Genomic DNA, 13626 nt, shown 5'->3' with positions numbered 1-13626 from the left:
CCACACACACATATACCAAAAAAAAACAAACTTCTATTTAATACTCATTATCAGCCATTTAGGAAGAACAGGCTTAAGAAAATTGATACTAACAACCAAATATATGAATAATAAATTAGCTCTTTAAAAATCATCAAAATACAAGAATACCATCAAAAAAAAATTCCCCTATAAAGTATATATAGGATCCAAACACACCATGATTCCAGACAGATCAGAAATCTCCCTCAAAAACAAAGGCTACCAAAAAACAGCACAATCCATCTTTACTAAGGGTTAGGTTACCTAAAAGATGATTTCAAGTGTACTGTATGATAAGGGTAAAGCAGATACCAAAATCTCATGAAGGTACAAAAGGCATATCACTACAAAGACAATATTTACAAAAAAAAAACGTAAACAATCACCTTAAAAGATATTTATATGTCATAAGAACTATTTCTTATAACTGATAATTGAAAACATCCTAAACACTGATGGAAATGAGTATGGTAAAATTATAGCAAAAACATCCTTTTAAAAATTATGCAGCAGGTAAAAAAAAACAGAGGTGTGTAGAAACCAGACAGAGCTCTGAGACATGTTGCTAAAGGTAAAAACCAGTTGCTGAATAATTTGGTTTTCGTTTGAAGAAAGGCAAGAAGATGGATTTCTCTATAACCCTTCAATATTTTCTATAATTTTTTACCAATTATTGTAACACTAGTCTTGCTTAATGATTTTAGAGCCTTCCATTATTAGTTTTACTGACATTTTTTTTTCACTAACATGTTTTCTACATGGTTTGTCTCCTCAGTCGCAAAGGATTCTGAGATGGTATAGGAAGATGCAAGCCCAGCTTCACCTCCGACATTGTGGAAAGAGACTATACATCCTGTGGCAGAGCCCCATGCTCCCCTACACCACTTAGACAGGGCTTGGAGAGAGTGACCTCCCAGGATGTCTACACTGGAATCAACTTACAATTTCATCCATATATGTTTGTCTCCCCAATTAGCTATATTCCTTGAGAACACAGATCATAACATATACTCCAAACTAGCACTTAGCATAGTTCCATGTATAAAATAAGCCACAAATAATTATGGATGGCTAACAATATATAAAATATCAATAAGCAAGAGTGGCATTTTAGAGATAGAGAAACTAAAACACTCAATGAATAGAAAAACTGGGACCACATTTAGATTCTCTAAGATGTTTTATACAACCACTAGCTCCTTTAGGAATTCTAGTAAAATAAATCCATGATTATTTTCCTTCTCATGAGACATTGTTCTTTTAATCATTCAACTATATAAATGAAAGCTTGAAAATCTACATGTAAAATACCCTACAATTTTAATAATACTTACCGTCTATCTGGCATTGATGCTATTGACATGCTTAGTAAGACCACAGTTGATACCTGCAAACTCTACACCTCTTCCTGTTATCCAACATAAAGTCTTCTTACTATAAAATAAAATATCATACATTAAAAGCAAACTCATATCAAATTATAACCTTAAATGAAATCAAATCCAATAGAATGTTTATAATGTAAATATACATGACATTCCAAAGAGAAAGCCATAAAAAGAAAGACTTCATTCACCACCAATGGAAGGGTCTATTAGACTCCGAAAATGGTTATATAAAAAGAAAGAATTAGGCATTTTTTCTGCCTTTTTATGAAGAATGATATTTCAAAGTAATAAAGTAGACCTAGTTGATGAGGGAAACCTTTATAGAGGCTAGCCTAATGCAACGTTAAAAGAACAACAAAATCCAAAACAAATCACCATTTTGTAACCCATCATTCTGATGATCACATAATCACTGATCAAGAATCATCAATAAAAAGAGAATAAAGAAGTCCCTGTTTTATTGTATTATGTTAGAACTGTTAGTGTGTCTGGCCATCAGCCAAGCTCCTAGGCCTCTCCTCTGGCTCCTCCTCCTACTCACTTCAGTTACCCAGGGCTGGACTGTCCCCTAGTTCTATGACTGGTCTAACCTGTTATCTTTTCATCTGTTAAAGAGGAGAATGAAAACAATGAGAACAAAAAAAAAAAAAAGAAAGAAAACAATGAGAACAAGACAAAAAACAAAATCTGTATGCCAGGGTTTTTGGTTTTTTTTTTTTAATCACTTGTTTGTAGTTTCACAAATAAGTGAAAACAGAACCTCCAAAAAAAAAAATCATCAATGAATGTTAAATCATTATTAGGTGAAAAGCTAATAGAAATTAACCTGATGAGCAGGGGATGCAGCTCAGTTGTAAAGCATTTGCCTGTATGTGTGAAGCCCTGAGCTCAATCACCAGCACGGCCAAAAAAAAAAAAAAGACAAAAAGAAAGAATTAATTAATCTGGTGCCAAATTAGCATACAACAGATTACCTGCTCAATGCAAAGAGAGAAATATAACTTGACAATGAAAAATCAATGTCACTACCTGACCTTGATGACCAGATAACATTGTAATAGTACAACAAGATATTACATGCCTCTTAATAAGAAAGACTATTAAGTACAGAGTATTACTAAATGAAATACTCTTCTCCAATACATTTTACCTAAATCTACTTGTTTGTAGTTTCACAAATAAGTGAAAACCTTTATATCTAACTCCCAGTTTACAAGAATTACAGGGAACAGAGAAAGCAGTCACATTGCATTATGAGGAAACAATCCAGCAACACAAATGTAATATGGTCTCAACAGAGTTATCAGGTCAGTAACACAGAGGAAGAAAGGAAGGTGTAGGAGTGGGTGGGAGAGTAAGAAGGACAATTCGAACAACCAAATGCAACTGGTAGCAGTTGATCAAAATCTGGTATTTAAAAAAACAAAACAAAAAAGCAGCAATTTTTGGAACAATTGGAGAAACATGAATATGGTAGGATTAGTATATATGAAGGAATTATTGATAATTTTACTAGAATGATAACAGAAAATAGAATATGATGGCCAAGGGTCAGGGGGAGGGAGAAAAGAGAAGCTGTTCAATGAATGCAGAGTTTCAGTTTATAAGGTGAAAATGTGCATATAGTTAGCAAGACTGTACTGCACATTTTTAAATGGTTAAAATAAGCCAGATGGGGTGGCACACACCTGTAATCCCAGCAACTCAGGAGCCTAGGCAGGAGCTCATTGCAAATTGAAAGCCAGCCTCAGCAGCTTACTGAGGCCCTAAGCAATTTAGTGAGACCCTTGTCTCAAAACAGAAAATAAAAAAGGCTGGGGTGTAGCTCACCAGCTCACTGGTAGAGTGCGCCTTGGTTTAATCCCCAGTACCACAGGCACGCACACAAAAAAGTAAATGTAAAGAGTTAACTACAAAGAAAAAGAGGTGGTGGGTTAGCAGGGAAAGAGAATGTTCACTTCAGAGAAGTAGAGTTAGAAACAGAAAAGAAAATCACAGCAGAAATCCTGAAAAATGAAAAATAAATTTTATTTCATTGCAACTACACAATTAATTACCAACTTTGGATCCCCTAACAAATAACTTTACTAGATCTTGATAGCTCTGGAAATGATATGCAAAATTTACTCCATCTGTTACTTTGTATTCCTCAATAAGAATGCAAATATCATATCCATCCATTCTCCCTATTCAACTCGCCCCCTACCTAGGGAGCTTTTCCCCATTTCCCCAGGTACTCTCTATTTCACCTACACCTAATTATTTGCTTCCCTCATCAAGTAGGCCAATATGATATCTCTGCCTCACAAATGCTCTGTCCAGAAGTCCCTATTCCTCATGCAACCAAAGTTGTACTCCTGTCTCAATTAACTTTACTTCAGGAAAGTTTTCTACTCTCCCAAAATCTGACTAAGCACTTTAAGCTCCTACTGTATTCTATGCATACCTTTACCTTAGCACCTTTATATTTATTTGTTTAGACTACTAGCCTAAGCATCTTACAGATACGTGTCTTATTTAACAAATGAGCTCAACAAACATTTAAAGTATGCTAGCACAAACCAAAATGCCAATTTAGTTCTCTAAAATATTGTATTTACCATTTCAGTCTCAGGAATACTCAGGTCCATAAAACAGAGCATCTTCTTCCTACAAATTAAGTACCTACAAAGATAAAATTCATAATCAGAAGAGTAATTATGAATTAGAGGGCTGGGGCTGTAGCTCAGTGGTAGAGCACTTGACTAGCACATGTAAGTCACTGGGTTTGAGTCTCAGCACCATATATAAATAAATGAATAAAAAATAAAGGTCCATCAATATCTTTAAAAATTTTTTAAAAACTTACACACACAAAAAAAAGAATTACAATGGAGCTGGGCTTGGTGGTGCACACCTATAATCCCAGAGGCTTGGGAGGCTGAGGCAGGAGGATCATGAGTTCAAAGCAATCTCAGCAAAAGCAAGGTGCTAAGCAACTCAGTGAGACCCTATCTCTAAATAAAATACCAAACAGGGCTGGGGATGTGGCTCGGTGGTCACGTGCCCCTGAGTTCAGTCCCCAGTAACAACAACAACAAAAAAAAGAATTGCAATGGAAAGCCAGGCATGTTAGTGCACGCCTATAATCCCAACAACACAGAGGAAGAGGTAGAAGGATTGCAAGTTCAAAGCCAGGGCAATTTTGTGAGGCCCTAAGCAACTTAGCAAGACTTTGTCTCAAAACTTAAAAGAGGGGGGTTGGGACCGGACAGTTAAATGCCCATGGATTCAATTCCCCGTACCAAAAGAAAAAAAAAAATTAGAATGGAAGCCAGGGACAGTGACACACATCTGTAATACCACAGATATGGGTGGCTGAGGCATGAGGATTGCAAGTTCAAGGCCAGCCTAAGCAACTTAGTGAAATCCTATCTCGATTTACCTCCCTCCTTTGTTATAACCTAACCAGTAAAAATAATCAATCACAATGTGATAGGAGAACAGAGTCCTAGGGAAATAAACTGGAGGCTCATGTAATAATCCAGATATATATCAAAGAAGACTTTTTCATGGAGGTATTGCCCAGAACTACAACCTGAAAGACAAGTATGAGTTAACAAAGCAAAAGAGGAGGTAAGGAGAGATCTAGGTAGGTATTCAGGCAGACAAGCTTCTGTACTAAGGCCTATATATTTAATGAACTCAGTATCTTAAGGGAGAAATGCAAGTAACTGAATAGGACTAGCATACTGAGGGCAAAGGGAGAACGTGACAAGAAAATGAAGATTGTAACTAAAAGCCAAATCATGAGGGTTCTGAAAGCCAAATCAAGTTCAGACTTTATCATTGCTTTCATTGAAAGCAATGAAAATCCACAAAAAAAAAAAAAAAAAAGGTTTTAAGTAGAGTGTGTTAAAAGAGATGACTCTAGCTACAGTGAAGGAGAAAAAAATTGATTGCAAGACAAGACGAGAAGCAGGGAGGACCAGTCAAGAGGCCACTGCAGCAACCCAGGTGAAAGATACCAACCATGAAATAGAATGGTAGCAGTAGAGATTAAGAAAAGGAACAAATTCAAGTGACTATTATAAAAGAAAAAGATACAATGGGGTTCAATGATCAATTGGAATGTGAAAGAAGAAAGAGAATAAACATTAGAAGAGCGAAGAACATACATAACTAAGTGGTGGAACATTTGTCTAGAATGCGCAAGGCCCTGGGAAGGAAAAACTAACTACAAAGTAATAGCAAAATTAAAGAAAAATATTTTCAAGAAAAAAAGACACTAAAAACCGTATTTTGGGGACTTGCTCAGTTTTAATAAAAAAGAGCTTGATCCAATAGATGATCAAAGGTTATAAACATTTAGAAAAACGTTATATACATTTAGAAAAATAGGATCCACCATTAGTGTAGTGAGGTTTAGTGAAACTGGTACACCCAGGACCTGTTCTCAGCCAAGTGTTAACAATGTGGGTTCTTTGATCCAGTAATTCCATTGATTAGTAGTCATAAAAATCTAGTTAATTTAAGATGGGCCAAGTAGCCCACACCTCTATAAACTCCAGCCACTTGGGAGGCTGAGGCAGGAGAATGGATACTTAGCCAGACTCTGTCTCAAAATAAAAATGGCTGGGGGTTGGGCTGGGGCTATAGCTCAGTGGAAGAGCATTTGCCTAGTATGTGTGAGGCAGTGGGTTCTATCCTCAGCACCACATAAAAAATAAATAAATAAAGGCATACTGTCCATCTACAACTATAAAAAAGTTTAAAAAAAAAAAGGCTGGGGGTGTAGCTCAATGGTGAAGTGCCTCTTGGGTTCAATCCCCAGAATGTGGGGGAAGGGTAGAGTACGGGGCTTCAATCTCTTAATTCCAAATGTAAATTACTTTTAAAGGCATATTATAGATATTTACTGTTTCATAAAGCAAACTCAAGTTTCTTCCCAAATCTTAATGTTATTTTGTATATAAAAAGCTGAAGGCCTGGTGCAGTGGCACAGGGACACATAATCTCACCAACTCAGGAAGCTGAGGCAGGAGGATTTCATGTTGGAGGCCAGAGTAACCAATCTAACAAGACCCAGTTTCAAAATAAAAAACAAAAAGGTTAAGGAATGTAGCTCAGTGGTAAAGCACCCAGTTCCTGGGGTGGGGGAAGTGTCAAGGGAAGGCAAAGCTAGGTAGTTATTTTCTAAAATTCACATTGACTAATAAACTGCATATCAAAAGATATGCATAATCATGAATAATCATAAAAAAGGGAAGGTTTTTTTGTTTGTTTGTTTGTTTTTGAGACAGGGTCCCCCTGTGTGGCCCGACCTGGTGTTTACCCAGGGTCTCAAGCATTGCATCTACCTACAGGCCAAGCTGGGCTTGAAAGAGAAGTGTTATAAGGAAAATAATTAGCATTTTTTAAAAGAAATGTACCTGCACTTATACTTATTTAACTTCTATAAGACACCGTGCCTACTTTAATGAAGAAAAACATGCCTTTACCATAACTCAAGTCATTTTTTTCTTTTTTTTTTAATATTTATTTTTTAGGTGTAGATGGACACAATGCAGTGCCTTTATTTTGTATGTGGTGCTGAGGATCAAACCCGGGTCCTGCCCATGCTAGGCAAGTGCTCTACCGCTGAGCCACAATCCCAGCCCAAGTCATTTTTTTTCAATACAGTTCAGTACTCCCATTCTCTCCCCTTCAAAGCAACTACAATCAACAGGTGCACTAACTGATACTCGCAAGTACTGTATGATGATTTGTAGAGTTGGGGTTTTGTTGTTGTTATGATTATTGTTGTTGTTGTTCTACAGGCTAATCATTTTTTCTTTAATTGTAGCCTCCCTGCAGAAGAGCAGCCATTTCTTTCCTATTCTCCCACCACCTCCAGCATAGCCCCTATCCTCATATAGCACTTTAAAAGGCTCTGGCATAGGAACCAAAAATTGATTTCATTCTGACCTATAAAAAGGAAAGATGCAAAAAAAAAAAAAAAAAATGAACCACGCTTGCCAAAACACAAAATACACGTTTACATTTCTTGAAGCGTGTCAAGAATTCTTCTGGGGAAAACTGAGGTTAAAGGGGTGAGGTACAAAAGAGAGATGGTTTTAGAGAAAACACAGGAAACAATAAAAACGGGATGAAAAGGTTGATATTGGCAACAAAAGATAACCGTTTTTGTTTTTTAAGAGGAAGAAAAGGCAAGTGGAAACCAGTCATTGTTTTCTAAGAGGCCAGGTTCATCTTCTAGATTTTCTCCTCTGAGCTCAACCAATCCCCACCTTTTCTGAGTTAACCAGTCTCCAGGCAAGCAGCGCTTCTTGATTGGCTTAAAGATGTCGAGTAGAAAAGCCAGCCAATCCTGCCTTCAAGTCAGAACTGTGCTATGGAGACATTACAACCACTGCATGGCGAGAATGTGTACAAACCTGTCGGTGCTACAAAGATCTGATACTAGTTCTAAGAGGGTTGCCGAAGGGAAGATTCTTCAAAGCCAATACTGACCATGATCTGACATCTACAATTTTTCATTCCTCTAGCTCTCTTAAGGGAAAAACTCTTGTAACCAAAAACGAATGAGGATAAACAGTGTCCCCGGTGAGATGACTCACTCTATCGAAGTCGGATTTCCAAACCGAGAGCTGGGAGAGGGTCCCGAACAGGTCCCGAACAGAGAAGAGCTCGAGAATGGTCCCAAAGTTGCGGTGGGGGTGGGGAGTGGACGCGGGTCTACGACGCACAAATACTAGGGAAGGGGAACGTCTCCCTGCAGAATCCAAAACCCTTAGGTGTGGAGTGAGTGGCTGTGTGTTTGGATTTGGAAAAGTGAGTAAATAAACAGCTCTGCTAGGACTACGTGCTCGGGAAGGTGGCCTCAAGTTCCCAGAAGGCTCCGCCTGGGAAACACCGAAGGCGCGCGGAGGAGTGCAAGGTCAAGCCCCGGCGGAATCGGAGGGGGTGACCAAGGGGGCAAGAGGGGCGTGTCTGGGGCCTGGAGGCCCGCCAGGCAGTGGGAGGCCGGGAAGCAGCCGCGGCGCCCGCCTTCGCCCAGCCTCGGGCTGCGTGCCAGGGCCCGCCTCTCGCCGACGCCTCACTTCCCTTCTGTCCCGCGGCCCGGCCCGCGGGCCGGACAGCCCGCGTCGGCCCCCTTGTTCGGAGCTTTGCTTTTAGTCGTAGCGCCACCCGCCGCTGCCTCAGGCCCTCCGCTTCAGCTCGGCGCCCCGGGATCCTTTCCCTCCCCGGCCCCTTCCCGGGCCCCGCCGCCTACCTCCCGCCCAAAGCCTTTACCTGCTCCTGGAGCGGGCGGAGGGCACCGAAGCCGGAGCCGCGTCGTCGAGTGTGCGACGCGGCACCGCGGGTCCGCAGCCCTTTCCCGCCGCCGCCACTGCGCTCTCCGGCGCCGCGCAGGGCTGGCGAGCAGCTGCGGCCGCGGGGGGAGACGCGCAACGAGCGCGCGGAGCGGGGAGACACTGCCGCTCTCTGTCCGACCGGGGAAGAGCAGCCTCACAGGAGCCAGCCGCGAGAGGGCGGGTGGGCGGCCGCGTGGGGAGGGGTCTCTAAGAGTAGGCAATGGCTGCCACGTCGCCCAGGTGGATCGCCGCCCTCCGCCTCCCCCACACCCGCCGGCTCCCCGCCGCGACCTCTGGTTCGTTCCGGGGCTCCGCCAGGGCGCGTCGACCCGCCCCGTGGGGCCGGCCCGGGCGACCCGAACCCGCCGGCGCTCCACCTCTCCCGCTCCCTCAGGAGAGCAAGCCCCGGCCTGGCCGGTTCTACGGCGTGGGGCCCCCAGCCCCCGCGGGCTGGCTCCAGCCTGTGGCTTTCCCCTTCCTAGTCAGGGGCACCGGAAGGAGCAAGCTTCTGTCCATTTATCAGGTTCTGGGGGAAGGCTGGAGCCGTTTCGCGCGGTTGAATGTAGCGACCCGGGGTCGGAATTCCTGCCAAAATAAGCAGTTGCTGAACCACGGCAGTTTCCAGCCCTCGTTTCTCTCTCCCAAGCCCGAAAATCAAAACAAACACAAGGTCGTACTAGCAGGCCGAGCTGAGGGAGGAAATAGCAGCTGGGGCGGGCCCGCCAGCGTGGGGTCCCGGCTGCAAGTTGGGAGGGACGGCGGGCGGGCCGGACCGCCCCGCACTGCTCGCAGGGGCTGCTCACTCCGGGCAAAGAAGGGCCGCAGCCGCGGCGCCCAGCGCGGAGACAAAGGAGACGGCGGCCGGACGGAGGCTGCCTGCTCCCTACCCGCGCTGCCAACGTGGGTCTGAACTCGCTGGCGGAAACAAACGTGCAGGCACATTTGCATGTGGAACTGTGGGCACCGGCCTTTGCCCCCTGCAGAGCTTGAGGTTTTTTTGTTTTTGTTTTCGTTTTTTCCTTCGGATGACAAGAAAAAGCAAGAGTATTCTCTTCCCTTTTGCGATTTCTATATTATTAGCCTGTCCTCCAAGCCTGCTCCATGTGTCCCCGTGAACTCTGTCTTCCCCGGTTTATTTGTTCTGTGTTCTGATATGAAGTATTACAGGTTATGAAAAATTCCCATCTTAGCTTTCTGACTAGTGATACTGATGGTTGTGGTTTTGCTTGGTGTTTTGTTTTTTTCCTTCCTCGGTCCCATCTCTTTGCAGTTACTTTGTATCCCATTTCGCAGAATAGAGAAATGAAATAAACTCTTGACCAAGTATTCCTTTTCTTCCAAAAGACATGGTCTTTCAATATTGTTAGGACACTTGCTATAAACTGAGTGTAAAGTTGGGGAAAGTGCAAGTGAATTTTTTTCTTCATTTAGATCTAATTGGTGCCCCAACACTATTCTATTGATTTTTCTAGAAACCTGTAAACAGGGAACTCAGGATGGTAAATTTTCTGATAAAATCACCCACACGAGGGGGGAGGGGGAAGAAGGGAATTTTTTTTTCCTCTTTTCTTTTTTTTAGAGATCTCTTGAGTTCCAGTGTTAAGAAATTACTATGCAAACACCTTTCTTAATGCTTTTACTAAATGTCAAAAACAAAAAATTGTAATAACCCAGAATCTCAATATATAATAGCCATTGCTGAGAACCTAATATTAGCTTTGCCTCTCAACAGCCCTTAATAGAGGCTAATAACTATAATATATGCCACTTTTGAAATGAAAGAACCCTAGTAATTATAAACTTCAAGCAAGTCTAGCAAATTAATGTTAATTTCGTTCATATGAAATACGTTCAACATGATAATAAAACTTGCATTTAAATTCTTTGTTTTCCTTTGAACATCTATTAAGGATTTATCACATTTTAAATCTGAACAATAAGAAATGAAGTGTTTTTAACATTGGAAAGAATATTTCAAGGCACAAAGACAACATCCGAGCTGAATAATTTTTTTTCCTTACTCTGCCAGTAAAAAGAAAAACGTCAATACCATAAAATTCTGAAAGTCAGACTCAAATGAAGAACAAAGCAATCTTTACTCAACATTCACAAGGCCAGCCTTCCTTTGTGGACGTTTATAAAGATTTCCTCCTCCCTTATTGGTTCAAATTCTAAGCCAATAGGAAAAGTACAACACATCTTTCAAAGGGAGAGGCAGCTTTAGGTTGACAAGGAATAAATGGATTGTTTTATGCTCATTCACATTCAAGATCATGTATCTTGTAATTTGTAAGAAGAAATTTTAAAATCTTTGAACTATTGAGTATCTTTATGTGGGTGCTACTCCATCTCACAACCTGCTCTCTGTAGAAGTCCAGCTGATTATATTGGTTATGCTATAATCCATTGTAACATTATTTAATTCAGGCTTTTTTTTTTCTCTCTCTTTCCTTTTTTTTTTTTTGGAAGAATCTCACTTTGCTGCTCAGGTATTGGTCTCCAATTAAGGGATCCTCCCACATCAGCCTCCCCAGTTAACTGGGACTGATTACAGGTATGGGCCACCACACCTAGCTGGTTCTAATGTTTTAGATAAAAAGACTAGCCTTTAAATAATGAAGTTTATGTTTTGAAAAATGTCTGCAACTTTTGTAGATAAAATTGGTAAGGCATTATAAATAAACCTTTTGTATTTGTCTAATGCCACGTTTGGTCGAACATGATTTCCTTCCAACTGAAAGTAATCTCTGCCACCTTTATATTCTTATGGCTTTGACTTGGAGTATTCTAGTTAATTATAATTATTTACATGTTTACACTCTCCCTCACTAGATCACTAATTCCTTTAAGATAGGTCTGTTTCCCATTCAGCCTTGTATTCCTTGCTGCCAAACTCATCATACAAAATAAACGCCCCATGGATGTCTGCTGAGTGAAAGAATGAATAAGCATTTACTCTTTGACACAATATATGGCAAATCAAAAGAAAATCTGTCTCAGGAAGTTTTTCTCTTTTACATGTTAGTTCATAAATTGTTTCCATTCCCAATTAAATTTAGGATAAATTTGTTGCAAGAACTTCACTGAAAGAAAATAGGACCAACATATGTTGGAATGCTTATGTTTTTAAATTTCAAATCTGATGGAAGCTGAATAGTATGTAATATTGCTGTTATCCAAAGTGAGTGAGTTTCAGTGAATTTGCGTAAGATTGCTTTAGCGCTTGGGAGATTGCTCAGTGGTAGAACACTTGGAGCCCCTGGGTTCAATCCCACACACAAAAAAGAAAGCTGAGGCTGGGGAAGTGGCTCAAGCAGTAGCGCGCTCGCCTGGCATGCGTGCGGCCCGGGTTCGATCCTCAGCACCACAAATAAACAAAGATGTTGTGTCCGACAAAAACTAAAAAATAAATAAATAATTTAAAAAAAAAAAAAGAAAGAATGAAAGCTGAAGGGAAGGGAGGTGTCACACCTGTCAATCCCACCTTCTCTGGGGGCCAACGCAGGAGGATTGCAAATTCAAAGCCAACCTTGGCAATCCCTGTCTCAAAAAAAAAAAAAAAAAAAATGAGGGGTAGGCAATGGGGAAAATGGAGGAACTGATTAGGCAAATAGGAGGGAAGGGGAGGGAAGGGAAGGGAGGGGGAATGAGGGCAGGAAAGATGATGGAATGAGGTGGACATCATTACCCTAGGTACATGTATTGACTGCACATATATATTGCGCAATGCTACATTGTATATAACCAGAGAAATGAAAAGTTGTGCTGCAATTGTGTACAATGAATCAAAATGCATTCTACTGTCATATATACCTAATTAGAATAAATTTTAAAATTTTTTTAAAGAGCTGGAGATGTAATTTAGTGGTAGAATGGTAGAATGCTTGCCTAGCATATGCAAGCCCCAATACTACAACAACAACAAAAATTGCTTTACCACACTCAACAGGTGCTGCAAGCTCTATGGCTTTGGGGAAATTACTTAAGTTTAAGACTCTGTTTTCTTATCTCTCAAATGGCATAATATCTACTTTCTGATGAATTAAAATAATACCTGTAAAAGTAAAGACTTATGGTAGTTATTATTGCATATACTAGTGTACTTAGTCACGAGCAAAAAGTAATTTTCTCCACTTAATTACTTATCTATAAAAGACAGACAAAGTCAGTTAAAAAATAATAATAAGGAAATAATTAAATCTCCTGAGGGAAGGAATAAGGTACTAAGAACATCCAAGAAGAGGTAACTTTTCAGAGTGAGGAGAATGAAGATACTCCAGTCGGAGTTAAAACTTAACGAAAAACCAAATCTGACTATTTCTCTTCTGAGAGACTTAACTATTTACATTAGCTTTTCTCAAAAATTGTGAAAAAATATATAAGTAAAAGATAAATAAGTTATACATTTCTTTTAAACTGGAAGCCTTCTCATTGCCTTTCCTTTGAATAAATTCTCACTGCTTTTATGAGATAAGTGTGTTTATAAAACTTGAAGAGAGGGCACTGGCCCGGCGCATCCTCTAGGACATACCCAGAAGGCAGTCAAGAATGGCTGCTGTTGCAGCATCAGGCCTGGTATTCCAAAATGGTATTACAATGCTGCAGGATTCAATAAACTAGGCTTAATGCGAGATGATACGATATATGAGGATGAAGATGTAAAAGAAGCCATAGAAGGCTTCCTGAGAACCTTTATGATGACAGGATGTTTTGCATTAAGAGAGCACTGGACCTGATCATGAGGCAACAGATCTTGCCTGAAGAGCAGTGGACAAAATATGAGGAGGATAAATTATATCTTGAACCATATCTCAAAGAGGTTATTTGGGAAAGAAAAGAAAGAGAAGAATGGGAAATGAAGTAATCATGTAGTTGAAATC

General features: G+C 40.5%; 1 protein-coding gene, 1 non-coding gene and 1 pseudogene across 9 annotated transcripts in view; 1 reads left to right on the top strand and 2 right to left on the bottom strand.

Annotated features, from left to right (window-relative positions):
- The window catches only part of N4bp2 (NEDD4 binding protein 2), a 74971-nt gene extending 65413 nt beyond the window's left edge, over positions 1-9558 (bottom strand). For 6 of the 8 annotated variants that reach the window (XM_046452064.2, XM_046452136.2, XM_046452341.2 and 3 more), the window contains exons 1-3: positions 8685-8812; positions 4010-4073; positions 1356-1455 (exon numbers count right to left, since the gene is read on the bottom strand). The gene's annotated coding sequence lies outside the window, so the exon portion shown is untranslated. Of the gene's footprint in view, positions 1-1355; positions 1456-4009; positions 4074-8008; positions 8418-8684; positions 8813-9423 lie in introns of those variants that run through there. The other 2 variants (XM_046452224.2, XM_046452291.2) reach the window with 2 other exon arrangements.
- On the bottom strand, positions 767-952 carry LOC124110130 (small nucleolar RNA SNORA73 family). The gene has a single exon (XR_006857190.1). It is a non-coding gene; the product is annotated as a small nucleolar RNA SNORA73 family (small nucleolar RNA).
- A 3798-nt stretch (positions 9559-13356) lies between the features above and the next one.
- On the top strand, positions 13357-13626 carry LOC124090613 (cytochrome b-c1 complex subunit 7-like; annotated as a pseudogene).

Source organism: Marmota monax, unplaced genomic scaffold (assembly GCF_021218885.2).
Source record: "Marmota monax isolate L192 unplaced genomic scaffold, Marmota_monax_Labrador192_F-V1.1 WCK01_AAM20220418_F8-fsc00025, whole genome shotgun sequence".
NCBI classification, from domain to species: Eukaryota; Metazoa; Chordata; class Mammalia; order Rodentia; family Sciuridae; genus Marmota; species Marmota monax.
Note: the sequence above shows the minus strand (reverse complement) of the source record. Positions and strands in the feature narration are given on the sequence as shown.